This window comes from Pleurodeles waltl, chromosome 4_1, assembly GCF_031143425.1.
Source record: "Pleurodeles waltl isolate 20211129_DDA chromosome 4_1, aPleWal1.hap1.20221129, whole genome shotgun sequence".
NCBI lineage: Eukaryota > Metazoa > Chordata > Amphibia > Caudata > Salamandridae > Pleurodeles > Pleurodeles waltl.
In genome coordinates, this window is record NC_090442.1 from 594,745,914 (window position 1) to 594,773,565 (window position 27,652).

Genomic DNA, 27,652 nt, shown 5'->3' on the forward strand with positions numbered 1-27,652 from the left:
GGACTGTGATTCTGAAATTTCATTGCTGTCCAAAACAGAATATGTTAGTTTAGCTAGTTCTATCGTAGGGGTGCCAGGACTTGCAGTATATAATACCAGAGTTATTAATAAACTTGCATGTTTAGTAGTCAAGAATATTAACTATACATCAGCTGCCTTAGCTGAGCTGTTATTAGATGTACAGGGAATTAGAAGAGCTGCTTTGCAGAATCGCGCTGCTATTGATTATTTACTGCTTAAACACAACCATGGCTGCAGTGATTTTGAAGGATTATGTTGCTTCAATTTATCCGACCACTCCATATCAATCAACTCCCACATAGAGGCCCTGCATAAGTTGGTGAAGGGGGTGCAGCAGGATGTTGACAAGGGGTGGTGGGATTGGGCTTTTGGATGGCTGCCTAATTTAGGCCAACTGCGTTATATCTTTGGTGTAATCATTATCATAACAGTTATTTTAATTTCATTATGTTGTTGTATTCAGTGTGTGCCTAATCTTCTATCTCAGTTTCGCCCAAGAGCATTGCCATTTCAGCTTATAGGATATACTTAGTTGTAAGTTGGCCAAATGGTCCAAGGGTGGAGATGTATTGCTACATACACTACGTGCATGCGGCAGCACTACGTGCAAGGTAAACAGTGGTGCAGAGTGTGGACCATTGGCCTCTGCTTTCATTGGCCTTCGCTTCCATTTTGGTTCACGACTCCATTTTGTCGAGTCTGGTCCGGTGCGTAAGGCACTGTTCTGTGTTTTTCCACAAGCTTCGGCAAGCTGAAGGGTGGGGTGTTTTTCTGCTCAACTTCGCTCCATCTGCCTGGTACGAAGGGCGCTATTTACATTCCACGAGCTATCAGTTAGAACAACAGGGGGATGCGCCTGTACACAAGGAGGAATGCAAGCTTCACCTTGGAGTCCTCTCCTGGGAACTTGGCCCGTTCTGAGGAGACGTCTCGAAGGGTGAACAAGGTACCGCCGATTGCACAATTTGTAAAGGAGGGGGTCTTTTTCTAGAAAAGACTCCTGGGCGTTAGTAAATACTATAAAAGTTGGGGGCCTGGATGGGCTGGTTTAGGAACTCTCTCCTGGGTTGGACGCAACGCCAGGAGGACTGATTGTCCCGAACAGAGGCTCCCTGTGTCAGCTGATTTGGGTTCCCCAGCTTTGTGTACGGCGGAGGGATGCAGACGCTCTTTTCGGTGAAGCTTTTCAATTTATTAAGTGTATTGTGTGTGCGCGCGTAATGTGTACTTATTCTTGCAGTCATTTTCATGCTATTGAGCATTGAAGTATATTGTGTGTGCGCGCGTAATATGCACTTACTCTTACAGTCATTTTCATGCTATTGAGCATTGAGGTATATTGTGTGTGCTCGTATTATATGCACTTACTCTTGCAATTATTCACAGAGTGCTTATATCTTTATCATTATTCTCATGTTATTCTCCTGATGTATATATATATATATTAGTGTGGTTTAGTTTTGCTAGCTGAGAACTTGCCCCTTAAATAAACTTGATTATTCTACTTACGAAGGTGTTTGAGAGTGATTGCTTTACATTGTGCCTTAAAATATCCTGAAGTGCATAGTTTTGATATTCTGAAGAGTAAAGCAGCACAGCACCTCACACAACACACCACTACATATCACCACACTTATCACCACACACTCCACCCCACATATCACCTACACCACCCCATGGCAAGGCAAAGACACCCCAGGTTCTCGGAGGAGGAGCTCAGGGTCATGGTGGAGGAAATCGTCCGGGTAGAGCAACAGCTATTCGGAGCACAGGTGCAGCACACCTCCATTGCAAGGAAGATGGAGCTATGGTGAAGAATAGTGGACAGGGTCAACGCAGTGGGACAGCACCCAAGAAATCGGGAGGACATCAGGAAGAGGTGGAACGACCTACGGAGGAAGGTGCGTTCCGTGGTCTCAAGACACCACCTGGCGGTTCAGCGGACTGGCGGCAGACCCCCACCACCTCCCCCACAACTAACAACATGGGAGGAGCAGGTCTTGGCGATTCTGCATCCTGAGGGCCTCGCAGGAGTAGGTACAGGAATGGACTCTGGTAAGTCAAAGCTTTACTATTACATCCCCCACCCTACTAGCATGCTATCACATACCCCCACCCCCACCCCCAGCACCCCAACTCCTCACATATGTCCCAACATCACAAACCACCCATCCTAACACCAAGCCCTGCATGCAACAACAAAGCATGGACACCCATCACCAAAAGCATGCCCACTGCACATACCCATACACCCCCCTAAACCATCATCACACAAGGTCCCACACAGGAATGCTAGCACTGGGGTACACGGTCACCCACCCATTGCACACCATTACACACACAGATTTAATAAACATCCTTTTATACCCCTGCAGGACCCCTACCCAACGTCACCGGACAGGAGGGTCCACACATGTCCAAACCACCAACAGAAGAGGCCCACAGTGATGACAGCACCTCTGTCCAACTGGATCTAGATGACCAGCCCGGACCATCGGGGACCTCGGGACAGTCGGTTCCCCTCACACAGGCACAGGCCACCACAGACCTTCCACCCTCTGGAAACACCAGCACAGCACCCACCCAGCGGGCCCATACCTCCGTCCCCAGGACACGTCAATCAGCAGTGTGTCCACCACTACAGGGAACCCAGGATAACCCACCACCCCAACAACAACAGGGACCTGGGGGCAGTGGTAGTGGGCACACGGTCCAGGGGACGGAGGCCCAGGAACACAGGGGAACTGGGAGGGCTGCTGTGCGACAGGGGGCGGACAGGCCAAGGGAACCCACTCTCCACGAGGCCCTCTCCTCCATCATGGGAGCCTACCACCACTCCCAGGAGACGATGGCAATGGTACTGGCCAAGTTTCAGGAGACCCAGCGCCTGCAGGAGGAACAGTATATGGGCTTCAGGGAGGAACTCAGAACCATCAGCTCCACCCTGGGCACCATCGTAGGGGTGCTGAAGGAACTTGTCAACACCAGGAGGGACACTGTGGCACTACAAGGGGCCCCTGACACTAGCATGGACGATGAACTGCCCACCACCTCCGCCGGCGCTAGTGGACAGGATGCCCCGCCACAGGACCACCACACCAGCACCCCACACCCTGCAGAGGGAGAACCACTCCGCAAATGGTCCCTGAGATCCAGGACAAAGACAGAGCACGATGCCAAGACCCCCGCCAAGAAATTAGACCACCTTGATTGTCATCCTACTGTCCCACTTTGTCACTCTGTCCATACTTAAACTGCCCCAGCTCCACTTCCTATGCCCATATGGGCAATGCACCTGTGAGACTAATAGACTGGACTCTGCCATGGACATTCCTCCGCCATCACCCTTCACCATTTCACTACCCCCTCCAATATTGAGCACTTAAATAAACACACCTATAGCACAAAACAATCTGCAGTCTGTCTGTGATTTCGAAATAGTGTATTAGCAATTACAGTGACAAAATGCTTTTTAAATAGTAATGTCAACATACCTATGTCACACAGCTCTAGTCCATGAGGAATCTAAGCAGATGTTACACAGTGGGACCCACATCTGTGAAATCGTAAGGGAAAGTGACAACTCAGTGACCATACACTGGGTGAAAAGGACAGACCGTAGAGAGGTAGTAGTGTTAAAGTACATGTAGTAGGCAGGTTTGTATTCTTACCTGTGTCTCACTGGAAATATTGCAGGATCACTGAGTCCCTGTTGTGCATGTCTTCTTCCTCTGCTTCCTCCTCTTCACTGTCCACAGGCTCCACAGCTGCCACAACACCGCCATCTGGGCCATCCTCCTGCAGAAAAGGCACCTATTGTCGCAAAGCCAAGTTGTGAAGCATACAGCAGGCCACAATGATCTGGCACACCTTCTTTGGTGAGTAGAATAGGGATCCACCTGTCATATGGAGGCACCTGAACCTGGCCTTCAGGAGGCCGAAGGTCCACTCGATCACCCTCCTAGTTCGCCCATGGGCCTCATTGTAGCGTTCCTCTGCCCTTGTCCTGGGATTCCTCACTGGGGTCAGTAGCCATGAGAGGTTGGGGTAACCAGAGTCATCTGCAAATGGCGAGGGACAACTGTTAGACACACACTAACCTGTAGGGATAGCCCCAGACCCAGACAACCATTCCCAATGACTTGCTTCCAGGTGCTCACCTAATAGCCACACACGGTGCCTCTGGAGTTGACCCATCACATAAGGGATGCTGCTATTCCGCAGGATGTAGGCGTCATGCACTGAGCCAGGGAACATGGCATTCACATGGGAGATGTACTGGTCGGCCAAACAGACCATCTGTACATTCATGGAATGATAACTCTTCCGGTTTCTGTACAGTTGTTCACTCCTGTGGGGGGCACCAAAGCCACATGGGTCCCATCAATGGCACCTATGATGTTGGGGATATGTCCCAGGGCATATAAGTCACCTTTCACTGTAGGCAAATCCTCCACCTGAGGGAAAACAATGTAGCTCTGCATGTGTTTCAGAAGGGCAGACAACACTCTGGACAACACGTTGGAAAACATAGACTGGGACATCCCTGATGCCATGGCCACAGTTGTTTGAAATGAGCCACTTGCAAGGAAATGGAGCACTGACAGCACCTGCACTTGAGGGGGGATTCCTGTGGGATGGCGGATTGCTGACATCAGGTCTGGCTCCAACTGGGTACACAGTTCCTGGATTGTGGCACGGTCAAGCCTGTAGGTGATAATCAAATGTCGCTCCTCCATTGTCGACAGGTCCACCAACGGTCGGTACACAGGAGAATGCCGACATCTCCTCACATGTCCCAGCGGACGGTGCTTATGAAGGACAACAGCGAGCACAGAGTCAAACAACTCAGAGGTACGTACCCACAGTTTACACAGAACACCATTCATACACAAAAGGTGGCCTGTATGTGTGTTGAGTCTAGGCCTAGGTCTGTGTGACGCAGTTGAAAATGAAGCCATGTGGGCCCCTGAAATAGCGGCTGCCTGACCTCTAAAGTGGGACAATGGGATGTGAGGTAACTACGCTGGCGCTGTACACCATCGCGGTAGGCGGTCGAAGACCGTGGCGCAATGCTGCATTGGTTAACATTGGACCCTATGGGTCCCAGGAGCCAATGACGATGTACGCCGGCGGTGACGGTACGCACCGCCGCGGACGTGACCGCCATGTTCTATCTGTTCAATCACTCGATACCTGATCTTCGACAGGAGAGGACCTACACTGCAAGTGCTGCTGTGACCTCGGTCTGGAAGAGACAATGGCTCGAGTGTCTGGGGAAAGGGCCCCTGCCTTCACATCGGAGGAGTTGGAGAAACTCGTTGATGGGGTCCTCCCCCAGTACACGCTACTCTACTGTCCTCCAAACAAACAGGTAAGTACACAGGGAGCATGTTGTATGGGCTATGCCTGTGTGGAGAGGGCTGGATGTAAGAAGGAAGGGGGCAGAGTGCTACGTGCATGAAAGACGGTGAATGCATGTGCCACATGGCAAGGGTAGGGATGGGGGCAAACAGTTTGACGGTGCAGTTTGTAATAACATCTCTTTTTGCCCTGTACATTTCATGTAGGTCAGCGCCCACCAGAAGAAAGATTTTTGGCATGCCATCGCCAAGGACTTTTGGACCATGGGGGTCTACCACAGACTGAGCACCCACTGCCGTAAAAGATGGGAGGACATTCGCCGCTGGAGCAAGAAGACGGCGGAGGCTCAGCTGGGGATGGCCTCCCAATGTGGGAGGGGTGCCCGTCGCACCATGACCCCCCTAATGTTCAGGATCCTGGCGGTGGCCTACCCGGAGTTGGATGGGCGCTTGAGGGCATCACAGCAGACACAAGGGGGTGAGTACACTCTCAATCAGCTGACTTTGCGCGCATTACGAGGTGTCTGGGTGGGGGATGTGGGCTGTGGGTTTCCCTAGGCCAGGGCGAGTTCCGTAGGCAAGGCCCCTCCGTAAGGCAGGCCATGTGGCACCCCACCCCACCTCTGTAGAGTGCCAAGTACAGCTATTCATGCCCCTGTGTCATCTATGTGTGCAGATGTCGTCCATAGCCTTGTAGGCCATTTCCCAGGAATTGAACAGTGGAGGCCAAGAGTGCGGCGTAGTGCGGGGGGCTTCTGTGTCTGTCGTGTCTGCCAACGGTAACGGTAATGCATGCACTCAACATGTCTTTCTTCTGTTTTCCCCCCCTTTTTGTGGTCTCCCTGTCCTTGTGTGCATTAGCAGTGGCACCGGAGCACAAGGAAGCTTCATCCCACATGGCCCTGGAGGGTGACACTACGGAGTCAGAATTCACCAGTGGGAAGGAGGGCGAGGGGAGCTCCACGGCGGGGACAGGAGCTGAGACCAGCGACACGGACTCGTCCTCTGATGGGAGTTCCCTTATGGTGGTGGCAACATCCGTGCCCCCCGCATCTACAGGTACAGCCGCTACCCCCCCTACCAGCACCGCCCTCCCAGCAGCCCCTCAGCCTTTGCCCCGTGCCCGCTCACCCAGGAGGGTGGGCATCACCTTCGCCCCAGGCACTGCAGGCCCTGTCCCAGTCAGCCCTGCTGCCCTCAGTGAGGAGGCCATTGACCTCCCCAGGTCCCTCACTGTTGGGCAGTCTACCATTTTGAGTGCCATCCAGGGTGTAGAGAGGCAGTTGCAACAAACAAATGCATTCCTGGAGGGCATTCATTCTGGTCAGGCGGCCCTTCACCAAGCTTTTCAGACTCAGGCCTCAGCACTGATGGCAGCCATTGTCCCTGTCTCTAGCCTCCCCCCTCCAACTTCCTCTACCCCGACCCAATCCCCTGTACCTCTGCCTATCCCAAGCACACCATCAGACCAGCCTGCACACACGTCAACACACAAGGGAAGCTCAGGCAAACATAAGCACCACACATCCCACAGGCACTCACGCAAACAACACACACATGCAGACACACCAACATCCACTGCCTCCACTGTGTCCCCCCCCTCCTTGTCTCCTTCCTCCCTCCCAGTCTTGTCTACACTCACACCTGCATGCACTACATTTACAGCCACTACGTCCCTCTCCAGCACACCCACCACCACACCCCGCTCACGTGCAGTCACCACCCCCACTACCATTCAAACGTCCCCTGTGTCCTCTCCCAGTGTGTCTGTGACGCCCCCTCCAAAGATACACAAACGCAGGCACACACCCACCCAACAGCCATCCACCTCACTACAGCCTCCAGCACATGCACCTTCACCCAAAGTCACCAAACGTACACCTCCTACAGCCACCACCTCTTCCCCCACTCCCAAACCCCCTCCAGCTACCGGTTCCAGTGTGTCCAAAAAACTTTTCCTGTCCACCCTTGACCTCTTTCCCACACCTCCCCCACCCCGTCCATCTCATAGGTCCCGAAGTAACACCTTAGCCACAACATCTCCGGGACCAGTGGTGCCTGTTGTCACAGGAATGTGGAGTGCACCGGCCACCAGGACAGCCAGTGTGGCACAGAGCCACAGCACAGACAGTCCCCCACCTGTGAAGCATCAGAAGTTGGCCAGTGCCTGGCGGGAGAGGGGGAAGACTCCAGCCACCAAAGCCGCTCCCAGGGGTCACGTTGGGAGTGTGGAGTCAGCTGTGACACCTTCCAAGGTGGGGAAGGGCCACAAGAAACCCGGCAAGTCTGGGAAGAGCAGCACGGCGGAGAAGACTGCCATCATCCCCGCTGCCCAGGAGGCCACCGCCAGCCCCAGCCCAGCTGCCCAGGAGGCCACCGCCAGCCCCAGCCCAGCTGCCCAGGAGGCCACCGCCAGCACCAGCCCAGCTGGGCCATGAAGGACCGCCAGCACCAGCCCAGCTGGCCCATGAAGGACCGCCAGCAAAAGGCCCGCTGGGCCATGAAGGACCGCCAGCAGCTGAGACCATGTAGACTGCCATCTGAAGCACCGCTGAACAGGGCACCGCCATCTGAAGCACCGCTGAACAGGGCACCGCCATCTGAAGCACCGCTAAACAGGGCACCACCATCTCAAGCACCGCTGAGCAGGGCACCACCATCTGAAGCACCGCTGAACACGGCACCACCATCTCAAGCACCACTAGCCCATGAGCGGCAGGGGCACTGACGCAAATGGGTCCGTCACAGGGTGAATGATGCACTCTGGGCACCAGTCCCCCTCCAAAACCAGTGGAGAGATCCATCCACTACCTCTGTCCTTAACTGGACGAAGCACTCTGGGCACCAGTCCCCCTCCAGAACCAATGGAGAGGTCCATCCACTACCTCTGTCCTTAACAGGATGAAGCACTCTGGGCACCAGTCCCCCTCCAGAACCAGTGGAGAGGTCCATCCACTACCTCTGTTCTTAACAGGATGAAGCACTCTGGGCACCAGTCCCCCTCCAGAACCAGTGGAGACTGTCATCCACATGTAGAGACTGTGGCTTTGCACTCCCCAGGATTGAACAGTGGGCAACTCACCCACTGTAGAGACTTGTGAAACTGTGGCTTTGCACTCCCCAGGATGGAACAGTGGGCAACCCACCCACTGTAGAGACTTGAGAGACTGTGGCTTTGCACTCCCCAGGATTGAACAGTGGGCATGTGGCCCCCTTGTGGATTTGGTGTCGTGCACTCAACCAGCTGAGGTGCCCCCCCTTTCCCCCCCCCTGAGGTGCCTGTTTTCTTGCTCTCTGATGCCCCTGCAGTGTTCTCTCCGTCATGGTCGGGGATCTTGTTTGGCCCTCGCTCATACCGTGTGGTCCCAGTGTTCCACAGAGTTTCTTTGTGCAGTACCTGGACTACTATGCCTGGTATTTATTTTGTACATTGTGTATATATATATTTCTGCCTACTTGTTTTAAATATATTCCAATGGTTACACTCATTTTCTTTGGTCTTTGCATTCTTCCGGGGGGGCTTGGGGGGTGTAACTGTGATGTATTGATATGCATTAGTGTGTGTGTTGTGGTGGGTGAGGGTGGGGGTGTTGCGTGTCCCTGTTTTTTTGCCTACCCCCTCCCCTGTGTCGTAGGTGTTGTACTCACCGTGGTCTTCGCCGCAGCAGGGAGAATTTGGAGTTCCGGTTCCATGGTGTCCTCGTTCCTCGTGGAGTGTGTAGAGGTGAGTGTTTTCCCTTCGAAATTCCTGTTTCCGCCGTGTTTTTATCCCCGGAGAATCCACCCGGAAAAGGTGGCGGATTGGTAGGTTGTGATACTGTGGGTGGTACATTGTCCCCCGCCTGTCTGTTGGCGGTGACCGCCGCGCTGTTTGTTTGTACCGCCGTGGCGGTCTGAGTGTTAAAGTGGCTGTCTTTGTTGGCGGTTTCCGCTACTGTCGTAATTTTCAATTTTTTTACCACCAGCCTGTTGGCGGTCTTACCGCCTCTTTAACACCGTCCGCCAGGGTTGTAATGACCACCTCAATCTCTTCCTCAAAAAGGAGAAATCCAAGATGGTCACATTATATCAGTTTTTGTCGGCCATAGATCAAGGAGACTGGATGGTAGCATTGGAGTTCCATATTCCCACCCTGCCTGCCCACAGGCTTTATATGCAGTTTACGGTAGGCCACAAACATTTTCAGTTCACTGTGCTCCCCTTTGGCCTTAACAGCGCACCTCCAGTGTTTATCATGGTGATGGTGGTGCTTGCAGCACATTTGTGGAAATTAGTGGTGTCAGTCTTCCCTCATTTCGACGATTGGCTGTTAAAGGCGGACTTGCCCTGGCTGTCATCTCCCACCTCCAGACTAAGGGAGACCTTTCATTGGAGCTGTTCTGGACACAGAGCAGTGTCAGGCTTTTCCTCCCGAGCATCAAGTCCAGGGTATTCAGGCTATAATACTGATGTTTCAGTCTATATCCTGGATTTCGGTTACAATGACTAGAAGGCTGCTGGGCCTAATGGTCTCCTGCATCCTACTTGTGACACAAGCCAGGTGGCATATGCAGGCTCTGCAGTGGGACCTGAAGTTTCTGTGGGCACAGCATCAGGGAAATCTCTCAGACATGGTCCATATCTCGGAGGGAACTGCAAAGGACTTGCAGTGGTGGCTAACGAACAGCAAATGGGTAAGTGGTAGACCTCTCTCCTTTCCTCAACCAGATCTCACAGTGGTGACAGATGTGTCATTCCTGGTGTGGGGCAGCCATCTGGGAGCGGTAGAGATCAGGGTACTCTGGTCTCTGGCAGAATCTAGACTCCACATCAATTTGCTGGAGTTCTGGGCAATGTGACTGGCATTGAAAGCTTTTCTACCCTCAGTCAAGGGAAGGCTAGTGCAGGTGTTCACAGACAACACCACCGCCATGTGGCACTGCAGGAAACAGGGCAGGATGGTGTTGTGGACTCTTTGTCAAGAGGCCCTGCATCTCAGGGCATGTCTGGAACAGCACAGCATATACTTGGTAGTTAAACATCTGGCAGGTTCCCTGAATGCCAGAGTGGATGAACTCAGCCGTCAATGCCTAACAGATCATGAACATCATCTCCATCCGGAGATGGCACAAGGTATCTTTCGGCAGTGGGGAGAGCCTTGGTTAGATCTGTTCGCTTCCGAAGAAAACTCACAATGTCAGCAGTTCTGCACGCTGGAGTTTCCAAGGTGGCAATCACTCGGAGATCCTTTTCATCTCGAGTGGAGCTCAGGCCTCCTGTACACCTTTCCCAGAGTTCTCCTGTCCCCAAGTCATCCTTGAGGCTCTGGACTGGGCACAAAGAGCCTGGTATCCGAGCTTATCCAACAGAACCTGTCAACTCTCCCGTTTCTTGCGTGGAGATTGAGCAGCAATAGTTGACAGCTTTTGACCTTCCTCCTGAAGTCTGTAATGTCATTCTGGCAGCCAGGCATCCCTCTAACAAGACTGAATACGCATGCCAGTGGAGGAATTTTATGACATATTATTCAGAGTAATCTATCAATCCTCTTTCTGCTTCTCTATCTGAAGTCCTTCCTGTTATTATCATCCTTGCTCAGCAGGGCTCTGCTTTGGGTAGTCTTAAGGATTACCTTTCTGCTCTGTTTGCCTTCTTGTGGCAGCCTGACCAACCCTTCTTATTTAAGTCCCCTATTGTAAATAGATTCCTCAAAGGATTTGTACATATGTTTCCCCCTTCACCTTTGATTATGCCTCAGTGGGGCCTTAACCTGGTCCTGACTTTTGTAACAGGTGCTCCTTTTGAGCCATTGCACATATGTCCCCTCCGGTGGCTCATGATCAAAACAGATTTTCAAGTGCCAATAACATAAGCCCAGAGGGTGAGTGAGCTACAGGCTTTGTCATCCAAGTTTCCTACCTATCTGTCTTTCCAGAGAAACTGGTGCTTTGCACTAAGGCCTAATTCCTCCCACAATTGGTGACACCATTTCACATGGGCCAATCTGTCACCCTGCTAACTTTCTACACTCCTCCACATCCTCCAAAGAAGAGGAGCAACTCCAACGTATGGACCCGAAAAGAGCATTGCCATTCTACTTTGACTGCACAAAAGATTTCCGGGAGGAAGACCAACACTTTGCAGGCTATTTTGGCGCTAAGAAAGGTTGGGAGGTGCAGAAATGGACCAACTCCCAATTGGTCGTTCTTTGCATCAAAATTTACCACTCACTGGCCAAAAAGCAACCCCCTGAAAGCTTGCGGGCCCATTCCACCAGAGCCAAAGATGGAACCACTGCATTAGCCTGTGGAGTCCCAGTCCTGAACATCTGCCAGGCAGCAACGTGGGCATCCCTGCACACATTTACTAAGCACTACTGCCTGGACAGTGAGGTCCACAGGGAAGAGCATTTCACCAGTTTGGTCCTGCAGAACTTTTTAGTGTGGAAAATTTGTCAGCATCCCAACGCCGGGGACGGTATTGCTTGGGTATCTACTAAAAGATAAGGAATCTGTGGATAGATGTCTCTATCAGATGGACAGGTTACTTACCTTCAGTAACACATTATCTGGTAGAGGCTGACCCACCCATCCTTCCTGCTCTACAGACATATTTCTACGGATAAAAATACTCCCTTTCAGGGCTTCAGTTTGGACACAACAGTGTCAGTGCACTTCATGGCTCCATACTCCAGACATAAAAAGTCATAAATAAGTAACTGACATCAGCCTGCCAAGGTGGCGCCTACCACCCTCAGTAAAATATGTCAGTGCAGTTAGCACTAGCAGAACTGTGCTGTGTCCGTTTTATTTTTATAAGTGAGGATAATGCCAAGTTTCATGCAAATGACACTGGCATGGAAAATAATAGTAAACCCCAATCCTGCGTGTTTTCTCCACACCAGTGACAGTCTGTAGGAGGCTGGCCTGGCTTATAGTGGGTACCTGATGGTACTTACACCTTGTGCCAGGTCCAGTTATCCCTTATTAGTAGATTAGTAGTGTTCTAGCAGCTTAGGCTAATAGAGGTAGCTATAGCAGAGCTGCTTAGGCTGAACTAGGAGACATGCAAAGCTCCTACTATACCACTTATATCATATAGCACTATTTCATAAGAAACACAATACTCAGAGTTACTAAAAATAAAGGTACTTTATTTTAGTGACAATATGCCAAAAGTATCTCAGAGGATATACTCCCTTAGGAGGTAAGTAAAATACACAAAATATACACACAAACCAAAATCAGGTAAGTAAACAGTTAGAAAAGTAGTGCAAACACTGTAGAATACAATATAATGCAATAGGAGACAATAGGCCTAGGGGCAACACAAACCATATACTCCAAAAGTGGAATGCGAACCACAAATGGACACCAGGCCTAGTATGGTGTGTAGAGGTCGCTGGGAGTGTAAGAAAACACTAAGGGTGTCCAAGATACCCCAACCCAATACCCTGAAAAGTAGGAGTAAAGTTACCCTACTACCCCAGAAATACAGTAAATTCGAGATAGGGGATTCTGCAAAGCCAACAACTGACTCAAAGCACTGAAGATGGATTCCTGGACCCGAGGACTTGCAAAGGAAGGGGACCAAGTCCAAGAGTCACGCAAGTGTCCTGGGGGGCAGGAGCCCACTAAACCCCGGATGAAGGTGCAAAAGGGCTGCCTCTGGGTGGAAGAAGCCAAAGATTCTGCAACAACAGAAGGTGCCAGGAACTTCTCCTTTGGTCAGAATATGTCCCACGGCATGCTGGAGGACGCAGAGTTATTTCCATGCAGAAAGACCGCAAACAAGCCTTGCTAGCTGCAAGAGTCGCAGTTGAAGATAATGGGTGCTGACCGGGCCCAGGAAGGACCAGGAGGTCACCCCTTGGAGGAGGAGACAGAGGGGACGCTCAGCAACAGAGAGAGCCCATGCAGAATCAGGCAGCACCCGCAGAAGCACTTGAACTGGCATTCAAAAAATCTGAGCATGGCGGTTGTCTCAACACAACAAAAGAGGGTCCCACGAAGCCGGTGGTCAACTCAGCGAGTTGAGCAATGCAGGATGGAGTGCTGGGGACCTGGGCTGTGCTGTGCATGAAGGAATCCTTCCAAAAGTGCACAGAAGCCCTAGCAGCTGCAGATCACGCAGTACACAGGATTACTGTCTGGCGTGGGGAGGCAAGGACTTACCCCACCAAAGTTGGACAGAAGGACCACTGGACTGTCGGGGTCACTTGGATCTAGCTCCTGTGTTCCAGGGACCACTCTTGTCAAGATAAGAGGGGACCCAGAGGACCGGTGATGCAGAAGTTTGGTGCCTGCGTTAGCAGGGGGAAGATTCTGTTGACCCACTGGAGATTTCTTCTTGGCTTCCAGTGCAGGGTGAAGGCAGACAGCCCTCAGAGCATGCATCCCCAGGAAACAGTTGAGAAAGCCGGCAGGATTAGACGCTACAATGTTGCTGGTAGTCGTCTTGCTACTTTGTTGTGGTTTTGTAGGCGTCCTGGAGCAGTCAGCGGTCGATCCTTGGCAGAAGTCAAAGAGGGAGATGCAGAGGAACTCTGGTGAGCTCTTGCATTTGTTATGTGACAAGAAACGCACAGTAGAGACCCTAAATAGCCCTCAGAGGAGGATTGGCTACCTAACCAGGTAAGAGCCTATCAGGTCTCTGATGTCGCCTGCTGGCACTGGCCACTCAGAGGCCTCCAGTGTGCCCTCACACCTCTGCATTCAAGATGGCAGAGGTCTGGGACACACTGGAGGAGCTCTGGGCACTACCTTTGCCCTGTTTCGTGTAAGAGCAGGGGCTGGGGGCTCCCTGAACCAGTGTAGACTGGTGTATGCAAGGAGGGCACCATCTGTGCCCTTCAAAGCATTTCCAGAGGCTGGGGGAGGCTACTCCTCCCCAGCCCTTAACACCTATTTCCAAAGGGAGAGGGTATAACACCCTCTCTCAGAGGAAATCCTTTGTTCTGCCTTCCTGGGACTGTGCTGCCCAGACCCCAGGAGGGCAGAAACCTGTCTGAGGGTTCGCAGCAGTGGTAGCTGCAGAGAATACCCAAGAGAGCTAGTTTGGCAGTACCCGGGGTCCATGCTGAAGCCCCGGGGATGCATGGGATTGGCACCCCAATACCAGATTTGGCATGGGGGGGACAATTCCATGATCTTAGACATGTTACATGGCCATGTTCGGAGTTACCATTGTGAAGCTACATATAGGTATTGACCTATATGTAGTGCACGCGTGTAATGGTGTCCCCGCACTCACAAAGTCAGGGGAAATTGCCCTGAACAATGTGGGGGCACCTTGGCTAGTGCCAGGGTGCCCTCACACTCAGTAACTTTGCACCTAACCTTCACTAAGTGAGGTTTAGACATATAGGTGACTTATAAGTTACTTAAGTGCAGTGTAAAATGGCTGTGAAATAACGTTGACGTTATTTCACTCAGGCTGCAGTGGCAGTCCTGTGTAAAAATTGTCTGAGCTCCCTATGGGTGGCAAAAGAAATGCTGCAACCCATAGGGATCTCCAGGGACCCCAATACCCTGGGTACCTAGGTACCATATACTAGGGGATTATAAGGGTGTTCCAGTGTGCCAATCAGAATTGGTGAAAATAGTCACTAGCCTGCAGTGACAATTTTAAAAGCAGAGAGAGCATAAACACTGAGGTTCTGGTTAGTACAGCCTCAGTGATACAGTTAGGCACCACACAGGGAACACATATAGGCCACAACTTATGAGCACTGGGGTCCGGGCTAGCAGGATCCCAGTGTCACAGGCAAAAACAAACTGACACACAAGTAAAAATGGGGGTAACATGCCAGGCAAGATGGTACTTTCCTACACAGCCCTGCTGACTTTACTTCCAAGTCTGAATACACACTCACTAGTGTATCATTTGATGTAGAGCTGCCCTTCAGCACGGCAAGTGATGGCCTTGCTCTCATCTTATTAGAAGGTTGCACTGCTTTACTTTATTTAAGTAAGATGTAAATATGTGTTCATTATTGCAACAAAGGTAACCAGTAAATAACAAGTAAATGATCAAATTACTAGGGAATTGTTATAAATCTACCCAGGCAAAAGGTACATCAAAATGAAACAGTCAGAGAATGCACGTTTTACAATAAAAACAGGGCGCTGGTTCTGGGATCAAATATACTGAGAAAGAAAATGTGCAATGATTAAAAAAAGATGCTTTACGCCAATAAACGTAAACTGAGAACTGATGGATTGAAGAAGAGAAACATTGAACTACTGGGATACATTAAATTTTAACTGGTATGAAGTAACTTATGGTTCTCTCAGCTGCAAGTTGAGAAAAGACCTGGGATCTCCACTGCCTTGGTTTGATGAGCAGTCGGTCAAGGAACTGTTTTCCATTTGCATCAGCACTGTTACATTTTAGTTTATTGCCACACAGTTGAACTCAGAAAAACACATTTTAACCACACAAAACAATTAAATTAAACACACCCTAAGTAAGAGGCTATAGGACAATGCGCAAAAATAATGGCAAATTATTAGAAATAAACTATTAAACTAGAGAGATAATTTGATGTGTCACTTATAAACATGAACATTTTGGACAGAAAGATGATTACTAGAAGAAAACACAAAGGTAGGCAGGATGTGACCACAGCAGCATCCTCTGTGATCTATCTAATCATATTTTACCACAAGCTATGCAGGGAAATTTCATTCATGCAACCTTTGGGGCTCACATTTTAACACAAAAGAGGGCGAAAAAGAAAGGAAAAAGAAAGCAAGAGAAGGGCAAGGAAGAGGCAAGGTTTCAATCATAATAGGGAAAAAATATAATGATAGTTACTCTCAGAAGAAATGCCTGAAAGTCAATTTAAGACAATGTGAAGAGGCTCTCACAAAGTCCTTCCTTCTCATTAGCATGCCTGGCAGGTTTCAGAACCCATATCCTGTAATGATGTGTTGAAGCAGATATGCTAATAAAGACAAATAATTAATGATGTTTATGTGCTTAATAATGAAAAATGTGTAGAGAAATTAATCGTAGAGAAAATAATGTGCACATTTGAAAATGTGCCCTCGGGGCATGGCAGCCATGTGTGCGAGATTCTACTAATATAACTGAAACTGTATGAAATAATGAAAATATATGAGAAAAATGTAGTGCTATGTCATATTGAAATGTATAACCTATGTTTTTACTTCAATTTGTAGTACTTACTTAGTCAAACTTAAGGCCTAGTCTTCCTAGGCCTCGCACACAGAGAGCAGAACAATAACTGCATTTGCAAGAAGCTGCTACACCCTGTCCTTGACTCACCCGATGCTAAAGTTGCTTAGCTACGTTTTTCTGCAATGTACCGCTGGATAAGAGATGATGAAGACAATTTGATACAATTATGTGTAGAGGAGGCTAAAAGTACTTTCCCAGGACTTGAACAATGAAGGCACTGACTGAAGAGGAACATGCAACAATTTCGATCCCTTAAGAGCCGGATGATGAGGACATTGTATAGCGGACAAATCCACATCTTGTGAATGGACTAATATTGAAATTGGTAGATTTGGTAAATAAATGCTATAGGTTAAAGTCATATCTGCTGACTGACTGACCAATTAGGAAATAGGGGGATGGACTGGGAGACCCTAACAAAAAGTAATGACAAGGGGCTAAAACTTCAGATGAGGAAGAATTTAGGAGATGCGGGGGGTGAATTGATGACTTCAGGAGACGCTGTCCGAGGTTCTGCCGTTGGGCTCATACTCTGTGAGCCTGATGTGTGGCTGACTAATTGATGACCTGAAGACGAAGACTGACTTGTTGCTGATCCATCCTGGATAGGTAGCTATGAAAACGTGACTGACAAGTAGTGCCTTTTCTTCTAAGTACCAACTGCGCTGATTATAGAATTCTCATTTAGATAGATCTTTTTCCAAATTTATGTTTTTCTCTAAAATGTTTTTGCATGAAGTTGTGGTCATTAATGAGTAGATGTTTATTAATGATATTTAATGCTGATTATTGCTGTTTCCAGTGGTCACTGCATGACTAGGATACTCCATGTGATTCAAAAGGTTCATTGGCCTATACACGTCCCCTTGTAAGTTTACTTACTAAGGACCAGGCACACTTGCAGATGCAATTACTTGTCGGACCCGATTCATCTACCTATTGAAACTCTTTTTAGCATCCTTAGGTCTAAAAGTAGAACCATTCCTGGGCCACAATTCTTCTCAACCATGCAATACATTTGTTCCTTTACACTTCTCACTACACTACACTTTGCGTACAATTAGGAGGATTATATTTCTTCGATCTTGTGCCAAAGCCCTGCACAAACGATTTTAATAGATATGTTGCTGTAGAGTTGTACTATTTTCCTCCCAATCTCATTTTTACTTGGGTGGTACTCTTGGGCCATTTCATTTAAGCACATAGAATCTGATTGTGAGTTGCAAGTTGCTGTTACTGCTGGAAGAGGAAACCTGGTTATATATGTTGACGCTTTCTTACAGTTCAGTATCCACCCCTGTATGAATCGAAGGTAGAATCACTGGAATTATTACTGGTGCTATGGCCTTCTTCAGAGATGTTTTTGATTCCTTAAAATGTGTTAAAGTGGCCTGTGAGGTCCGGCCAAGAGAAGGTAGTTTTCTTCTGTGGCAGAGTCGTCTTGAATCTAATTGATTCTCACTGGGCTTTTCATGTAACATAGATAACAGGCTTATTTACCTATTTACTGTGTAGTTTAATACAGCACAAACTTGGTTCAAGGGCTTAAGATTACTTTACATGAGAGCCAGACATTTTACATAAGAACCAGATGTTACTCATTTAAAAAAAAACAATTGGGCACAGGAAGGTTAAGTGACTGGCCCAAGAGCATTGAGCCAAGGCTGTGATTTGAACCTGGTTCCCCATTCTGAAAGTCAGCAGCTCATGCCATTAGGCCACATGTCCTCCCCTCCTTTTACATCATACCCCTTGAAGTCAAATTATTTCCTCTGCCTGATGTTGTACCTTCAGGGCCAAATCCTCATACGATGGATGGGCAGCACAAGGTGCAGTCAGGTCCTCTCCAACGTTAGGCTAGTCGTGGTGTTTGCCATCTGTCTGGGCTCCTTCATCCTTTCTTTCTTTAGAAGACCTCATACATGTCAAGGTAAACGTTCTTTATTGCCCAAGTGACCAACAACTGCATTTCATCTGCTGAGTTCGTTTTCACAGTGGTCTAACCCTCCTACTGCAAAGTAATAAGGCTTGTGGCAATGGGCTGGTCTTCTCTTGGCCCCTGGGACATAAGCAAATTGGCCAGTAGCTCTTTTTCCCAAATCAGATTCCTGCTGAGTGTTAAGCCTCCTCCTTCTCGCACTTCTATATGTTGGACTGAAGTTGATTTAGTAGCTGGGAAGGAGAATGTTCACCTTTGTCCATTGAGACACTGGCCTACTTTCAGAAAACGTATTGTTCCAAAGATGTGATATATTTTCAGCATCTCCCTCCACGGGCTTCTTCAGGGACACCCTCTACAGGCTTTACATGATGTGCCCCAGCAGGTGGAAGCATTTTGGATCTTTTAATCAGGGGTCATTCTTGAACATTTCTGAAATGCTTGTCTGGGCCCTTGCAATGATGCCCTTCAGGGCATGATTTTAATTGGTTTAGCTGAGTGTGAGGGCAGCTTTGATTTGTTTTTCTGATTTTTGTATGAATCTGCACCCCTTCAAGAAATTAGCCTCTTCTTATCTCCATATTGTATTGTGTGATACACCAAAAACTATGGAACATGTGGGAGTTACAGAGACCTATAGAATGATCGGTTAGTTAGATAAGGCAGAACTATATAAATCTCTTTCAGAGCAGAGACACTCCATCACCTACTGGCATCTAGTGCCTAAAAGTGTGATAATGTTCCTTTTGTTGTAAAACAATAATGGCAGTGAAAAATACACTTCAACGTTCAGAAAACTATCAATAATCACTCATGTCCCAAATACATTACATTGAAACAGTCCCAAATAAAATCCTTGCATCAACAGCGATGTAGGGAGCATGCCAGAAGCAAAGGGGTATTGGTGTGTTAAGACCGATGGATCAGTATGGTTACATCACAAAAGCATTCAAGTAGTTAATGAACGCATGTAAATGTTGTTTTCAGAGAAAATAATTTTAGTTTTTTTGTGAAGGTGCTCTACTCTTTTTGACATCCGAAAGGGAAGCTTAACTCTTTTTCACATCTGAAAGAGAGGTCCAACTCTTTTTCACCTCAATCATTCTAGGAGCTTATATTACTTATTTAACTATACACTGATAAAGCGTAGGGTGTGTCATTTGCAAAAGCATCTCATCTCTGCTTGATGGAATCAATACATCATGAGTACACTGTTCAATTGCTTTAAATTTCTTAGGTTCTACTTTCACAATTTTAATGGTTTTCCAATGCAGAAATGAGACCACAGAGAACAGCGGTAAAGAGGTAAAGCTTTAAACCTGTATGAATACTACAATGTTTTTTGTTTTTAACTTGGCTATATTCCCCTTTTTCTGATTTAAATGAAGAAAATGACTAATTTCTTTTACTGTAAAACTGACAGTGCGGGCTAATTAGACCTATTGCTTCACTTCAGTAAACTAGTAACACCTTGAGAAATTAAAATAAAATATGAGGTCCTTGTGTAACAGATAAGGCTATGATGAGATTGTGCACACCAATTAAATACAATCTGACATCTGCTAAAATATACATGGCAATGGAATTAATTTGATTGTGTTGAAGGAGGTAGTTTCTTTAGGAGACACTCTAGAGTGAGACTTGTAGGCGCATGCATGCACTACATTGAAAGAGAAGCTAAAGATGTAGGTGAATGACCTGGTAGAAGCCTAACAGTATGTGATGGGAAATAATTGTCGTGGGTCCCATTTAAAGAGTAATGAAGGCAGAGAGTTCAGTAGTTAATAACATAACATGAAGAATCTACAACCATCGAACCACTGAAAATTGACTGGTTATGTAATGGGGCAGTGAACAAAGAGGCAATAAAAACACGTCTGTCTGCTGGGAATAGCCACCCATTAAACTCTGGCTCTCTGCAAAGGATCTTGAATAGTTCCTTATAGCCCCTGTCTGTGTTCAGACCTTCTTTGCTCTCGAGCTAGATTTGCGCCATCTAAAAGTCCGTGTATACATACATTCACGATAGCAGTAAGAGAATGTATGAGCCTATTTTAAAGGAGATTACCAGAACATTTTTCTTAGGGTCATTTGAATGTTGCTGGAGTTTAACATGAAGTTAACTCGAATTTTCAAAAGTAGAGTTTTAATTTTTCGGCTATGTTTACCCACAACAGGAAGGCAGAAGGTGGAGTATATCACAGTACAACAGCTAATGTATGTTGGATAAATCTAAAGAGCTACCTAGGAGAACAAGAAGGCCAGAAACATTGAGAATAGCTTGGGCCCAGGAGTATGCACATAAATAAGATGGCTATCGAAGAAGCACAAACCCACCTTGGTGTGTTGAAGACCTAAGAGTCAGATTGCCTGGCTTAATTTATACGTCATGTATGTAAAACTGCATGCATGATTAAAGAGGCCTTACTAAGCTAAGACACTGGAACAGTCATATGGTGCAAATACCTGAACAATAAAGACAAACCTCGGTTCACCTAGAAAGAATGGAAATACATAAAAGGAGGCTCAGGAAAAAAAGTACTTTGAGTTAAACAGAGAACACAGGCTCAATAGTTGAATCATTGGCATGCCCGAGACACCTACCTGGTCGCTAAAGGAAAGATTTCACATAAAAACCGAATGAGGGTAGAAACATCGTTTCCCTTTTTGAATGTCATACGCAGGTCACAGTTGCCACTGCCCACAGAGTCTCATTCAGTCATTAAATAAAAAAAAGGTCAAAACATCCATAAATACTTTACTTTATCGTAAATTGAACATCCATTACATTTGCATTGAAACCATTCAGAAATAATGACTTTGGAAAACATCCCTCTTGACTTTATTGTCATCGATAAAACAGAGAGCAACTACTCACCAGCAACTTTCCACATCAAACCCAGACTTTCATGGGGTCCCTGGCAATAATATCCATGGGAGGTGTCATGGAAGTTACTGTCAGCAAACATGAACCCACCCTCCACCACTAAGTGTGCTGTACAAAACTGAAGTATTAGTTGAGGGGGTTGACAACCCGCCATATTCACAATCCTTGTCAGGGTGATTCACTAAGGGGGTCATTACGACCCTGGCGGACGGCGGAGAAGCGGCGGTAAGACCGCCAACAGGCTGGCGGTCTTTTTTTTGGAATTATCACCATGGCGGTTACCGCCATGGTCATCCGCCGCTTCTCCGTTCCGCCCGCCAGGGAGGAGACGACCGCTGGGCTGGAGACCTGCCTCTCCAGCCCGGCGGTCGTCACTATACCGCCGGCGGTATTTTGACCTGGCTTACCGCCATGGATTTCATGTGGTTGGAACCGCCATGAAATCCATGGCGGTAAGCACCATCAGTGCCAGGGAATTCCTTCTCTGGCACTGATAGGGGTCTCCCCCACCCCCACCCGACTCCCTCCCCTACACCCCCCACCACCCTTGCCACCCCCCAAAGGTGGCAGGACCCACCTCCCCACCCCGACCCCCAACATCACATCACTCATGCACACACGACACGCACACAGGCACCACCAACACACATACATGCACACACACCGACATACATGCCAACATCCACACACACAGTCAGACATGCACACCCACATTCATACATACACGCACACAACCATGCAGACATACCTACAGACATACACGCACTCATTCCCATACTCACAACACCCCCGCAAACATACAGGCACTCACACATCCCCACTACATACACACACGCTCACCCCCATGCACGCACACAACACACAACACTCCCCCACCCCCCTCCCCTCACGGATGATCGACTTACCTGGTCCGACGATCCTCCGGGAGGGGACGGGTGCCATGGGGGCTGCTCTGCCGACACCACACGTCAACAGAACACCGCCACACCGAATCACAGGACGTGATTCGGTGGGCGGTGTTCTGTTGACGTGGCGGTGGAGGTGGGGCAACCTCCACTTCCCCGCCACCCGCCAGTATGGCTGTTGCCGGATCTCCATCCGAAAAAGGACGGAGAGCTGCCAAGAGTTATAATACACCGAGCGGAAAACCGCCACCACTGGCGGTCTTCTGCACGGCGGTCCCTCAGCGGTCTTGACAAAAGACCGCCGAGGTCAAAATGACCCCCAAAGTCTCTAAATAAACCTGTGCCTACCCCTCTGGTAGCTTTTGCACAAAGCAATCAGGCTTCACTTAGAGGAAATGTGTAAAGTATTTATGCAGTACTCAAATAGTAATACAGTGAAAACACAACAAAAGAAAAATCCCAAATCAATTTCGAAAAATAGTACATTTTAATAAATAAAAGGACATCAAAACAAAACAAATCCAATATGGTGAACCTGGAGATATGCATTTTTAAAGTTTGAATTAAAAATAGAGTCAAAGCGTGCAAATTATGTTTATCTGGTGGCACTCAACCAGGTCAAAGTCTAGAGTTAAGACTGACAGTGATGGAGTGCGAGTTGGATACAGACACCAGGTTCATCATGCTGGAGAGTTTTCCTGCAGACTTTTATGTAGAAAAAGTGATTAACGGTGAGTCGTCAGTGGGGAATGCAGCACTAGCGGCTGCTGCCAATACAAAGAGGTGGGGCAGTGGGTGGGGGGGATAAATAAGAAAACAAAAGATGTACCTGCTGCTACTGCTGTCGGCTCCCTCGGTGCTCCTCTGCTCCCTGAAGGCCATGTGCCAGTGCAGGCTCCCAGACTTCCCACACAATCTAGATGCTGCACGCATGCTGTGATCCAGCATGACAGCAGCACCAAGGTTAGTCTGAGTGGCCTTGTTAGGCACTCACTAAGGGCCTGATTGCCTGTATCTAATCTCCACCTGGCTGTTTAACACAGCTGGGCTGGAGAAATGTAAGTGTGCATGTCGGTTTGGCCATCCTAAGACGGCTGGCCAAACTTACATGCGCACGTTCAGTGCCCACCACTCCTCCTCCCAGTGGTTGCCGGTGTCGATCGGGGACTGCCTGCCCCGCCCCGCACTAGACTCGGATCGTCTCACCCAGTGAAAAATAAAATGATAATAACATTGTTTTATTATCATTTTATTTTTCATCAGCTGCCGTAGTAGGGTGACACTCCTCCGCCATTAAGGAGGACCCACCGCTGGAAAGCTGTAAGCTGTATCCAAAGAGGGGCTTGACAAAGTCAAGTTGCTGGAAAGTGATGCCCTGTTGTGGTCATTGACAAAGATCAGAGCAGGAAAAGATGAAGTCTGGGCCCTGGAAGGCCGCAATATCAACAGGTAAATGCTCAGAGTAGCTCAGGATTAAGCCCTCTATGTTTAGATTTAAAAACGTTTCTGGGAGTCAGATATCGTTCAGCGTGGCAAACTAGCAAGCTGAGGCTTACTGGTGATTTGACATTGACAGCTACAGCTTTGACAGCTGCTCTGGTCTCTGTCTGTTCTTCTTGCAGAAAGTTGGCAAAAAGTTTCAAGGTCCCAGCTTTTGCAGTGTGGGCAAGAGGAGTACACTTTAACCTTTAACATACAAGTGTGTAAGTATGGGTCCTTGGTCCCAAATGCTCAATTTTGGGGTCAAATCCAGGTCATCTGAGACATCCTCAATAAGATGTGTAGACCCTTACCCACTGAAGTGACATGATTCATCAGCAGGCCTGTTTATCAGGGACTACCTGCTTTGAGGACATCAGATGACACCTAATAGTGATCTCATGTCTCTCAGACCTCCACTCTCTGCCCATTGATGGTGACCCCCTGCCTATATGTGTGGTATGGTCAGGCATGTGAGCATTAGGCACTATGGGGGTCATTCCGATGGACCGCCAGGGCCGGGGACCGCGGAAGCACCGCCAACAGGCTGGCGGTGCTTCCTTGGCCATTCTGACCGCAGCGGTAAAGCAGCGGTCAGAAAAGGGCAACCAGCGGTTTCCCACCGGTTTACCCCTGGCCCAAGGAATCCGCCATGGCGGCGCTGCTTGCAGCACCGCCATGGGGATTCCGACCCCCTTCCCGCCATCCTGGTCATGGCATTAAATACCACCAGGAACAGGATGGCGGGAACGGGTGTCGTGGGGCCTGTGGGGGCCCCTGCACTGCCCATACCACTGGCATGGGCAGTGCAGGGGCCCCCTCACAGGGCCCCATAATGATTTTCAGTGTCTGCAAAGCAGACACTGAAAATCCCGACGGGTGCCACTGCACCCGTCGCACCCCTTCAACTCCGCCGGCTCCGTTCAGAGCCGGCTTCATTGTTGAAGGGGCTTTCCCGCTGGGCCGGCGGGCGACCTTCTGGCGGTCGCCCGCCGACCCAGCGGGAAAGTCAGAATGACTGCTGCGGTCATTTGACCGTGGTAGGGTCTTTTGGCGGTTCCCGCCAGGCACTATGGGGGTCATTCCGATGGACCGCCAGGGCCGGGGACCGCGGAAGCACCGCCAACAGGCTGGCGGTGCTTCCTGGGCCATTCTGACCGCGGCGGTAAAGCCGCGGTCAGAAAAGGGCAACCGGCGGTTTCCCGCCGGTTTACCCCTGGCCCAAGGAATCCGCCATGGCGGCGCTGCTTGCAGCACAGCCATGGGGATTCCGACCCCCTTCCCGCCATCCTTACCGCCAGGAACAGGATGGCGGGAACGGGTGTCGTGGGGCCCCCTCACAGGGCCCCATAATGATTTTCAGTGTCTGCAAAGCAGACACTGAAAATCACGACGGGTGCCACTGCACCCGTCGCACCCCTTCAACTCCGCCGGCTCCATTCGGAGCCGGCTTCATTGTTGAAGGGGCTTTCCCGCTGGGCCGGCGGGCGGCCTTCTGGCGGTCGCCCGCCGGCCCAGCGGGAAAGTCAGAATGACCGCCGCGGTCATTTGAACGCGGTACGGTCTTTTGGCAGTTCCCGCCAGGCGGGCGGCTTCCGCCGCCCGCCGGGGTCGGAATGACCCCCTATATCCTTGCCATGCAGGGACACTAGGATGAACTCTGCACTCCACCCAAAACTAACTGGGGCAACCTTCTCCTCAGCACTACAGTGACCATTCCAGTGGTAGGCCCACCAGTGGAAGACTGCTTCCTGTGGGTACAGATGGCATGTCTCTTTCTGTATGCATACTGGCAACATTCATGGCACTTAGGCTGTAAGTAGCTCGGGGACTTCTTTCCATTAAAACCACAAGTGGGAAATTGTTTTTTTTTGTGAGGGGGTGTAAACCCTTCTCAAGCTATAATCACAATCCCTGTCAGAGTGAAGCACAAAACGTTCCTAAATTAACCTGTACTTAATTCTCTGGTAGCTTGGCACAAAAGCAGTCAGGCTTAACTTAGAGGTAACGTGTAAGGTATTGATGCAGCACTCAAACAGTAATGCAGTGAAAATCCAACACTAGAAAAAAATCCCACACCAATGTAGAAAAATAGAGACAATTTTAACTAATTAAATCCAATCATTAGAACTGGGGTTATGAATTTGTAAAGTTTTTTGTGAAAAACAGCACCTAAAAGATCAAAGTGCCAACCGTTGATATCTAGTTGTGCGAGATTGGGTCAAAGTCAAAAGATATGGTGGATACATCAAGTGGTGGTGCCCATTCTCAGCTCATCATCAGATTTAGAATTTCTTTGAAGAAAAATGTCTGCAACTGTAAAATTCAGTGGGGCAAGGAAGCCAGCAGAGCTTGAGGAGGAGGAATCATCACTGGGGAGCTGCTGGACAAAGTTGCAGTAAAGATTTCTACTTTCAGACTTTATCACATTCTTGTAAGTTGAAAGTCTCCAGCAGAACAAAGCAGCAGTCTGTAGCTGAGAAGGACTCCACGAGCCACTAAACAGGATGTGCTGCTGCGGAAAAGCACGAAGTGGGTGCTTCCAGGAAGTCAGGTCGAACAGCAATGCACCTTGGGCAGATCGGCGAGCAGTTCGATTCTGGTCTTCTGTCCGTTCTTAGACCCATGTTTTGGTTTTGGTCTGTTTGGTCTCCTTTAGCACTACCTCCCATGGCCCAGAACAGGGAGGCACCACTTGGACGGCAGGACTCACTGCTTGTTGTGCCCCTACAGCTCACTTCAGGAAGCCAGCCAACTAGCCCTTGGAGTCACTCTGGTAGTCCCTGGATCAAGTAGCAAGGCAGACCTCCAACAGTAGGTCAGTCCTCTGAGGGTAGAAGGCAGGCTTTAAGCAGCAGGGCAGTCCTTTGGTAGCAGCAGGGCAGTCCTCTGAAGTACAAGACAGTCCTTCTGGGAGTCCTCCACAGGTCCATAAGTGAACTGTATAGTAGGTCACAGGGTTGTATATTTATTCCTGGTGGCAGCCTTTGAAGTGGGAGGAACTCATAGACATCTGGGGCCACATGTAAAAAGGGTTTTGCAACTCGCAAATGGCGAAAAACGCCGTTTGCAAGGCGCAAAAGCCACTCCGGTATGCAGAAATGCATTTTGCGAGTCGGATCCGACTTGCAAAATGCATTTCCGACTCGCAAATAGGAAGGGGTGTTCCCTTCCTATTTGCGACTCGCAATGCTATGCAATTTCATTTGCGACCGCGAAAGCGGTCGCAAATGAAATCGCAGTTATCATCCATTTGAAGTGGATGGTAACCCAGTCGCAAACGGGAAGGGGTCCCCATGGGACCCCTTCCCCTTTGTGAATGGAAACAAAAATAATTTTTCAGAGCAGGTAGTGGTCCTATGGACCACTGCCTGCTCTGAAAAATACCGAAACAAAAGGTTTCGGTTTTTTTTCTAAGTGCAGCTCGTTTTTCTTTAAGGAAAACGGGCTGCAGATGAAAAGAAAAAAAACTGCTTTATTAAAAAGCAGTCACGGACATGGTGGTCTGCTGTCTCCAGCAGGCCACCATCCCCGTGAGTGCCCATACTCGCAATGGGGTCGCAAACTGCGACCCACCTCATTAATATTAATGAGGTGGGTCTTTGCGACCCCATTGCTAGTTGCAGAAGGTGTCTGAGACACCTTTCTGCATAGCAAATTGCGACTTGCAATTTGCGAGTCGTACGGACTCGCAAATTGCAAGTCGCAATTTGCTTTTTTGCTACATCTGGCCCCTGGTTCTGGAAATTTCCTCCTCACCCCTCTGGTTCCAAGAGGTCTAGAGTGACAAAAGTCTGGTTTCAAGTTATTTTTGAGTGCGCTGGATGTAGTCCCTTTGAAATGTAGGTGGGGCAGGAAACAGCTCCACCCCTCT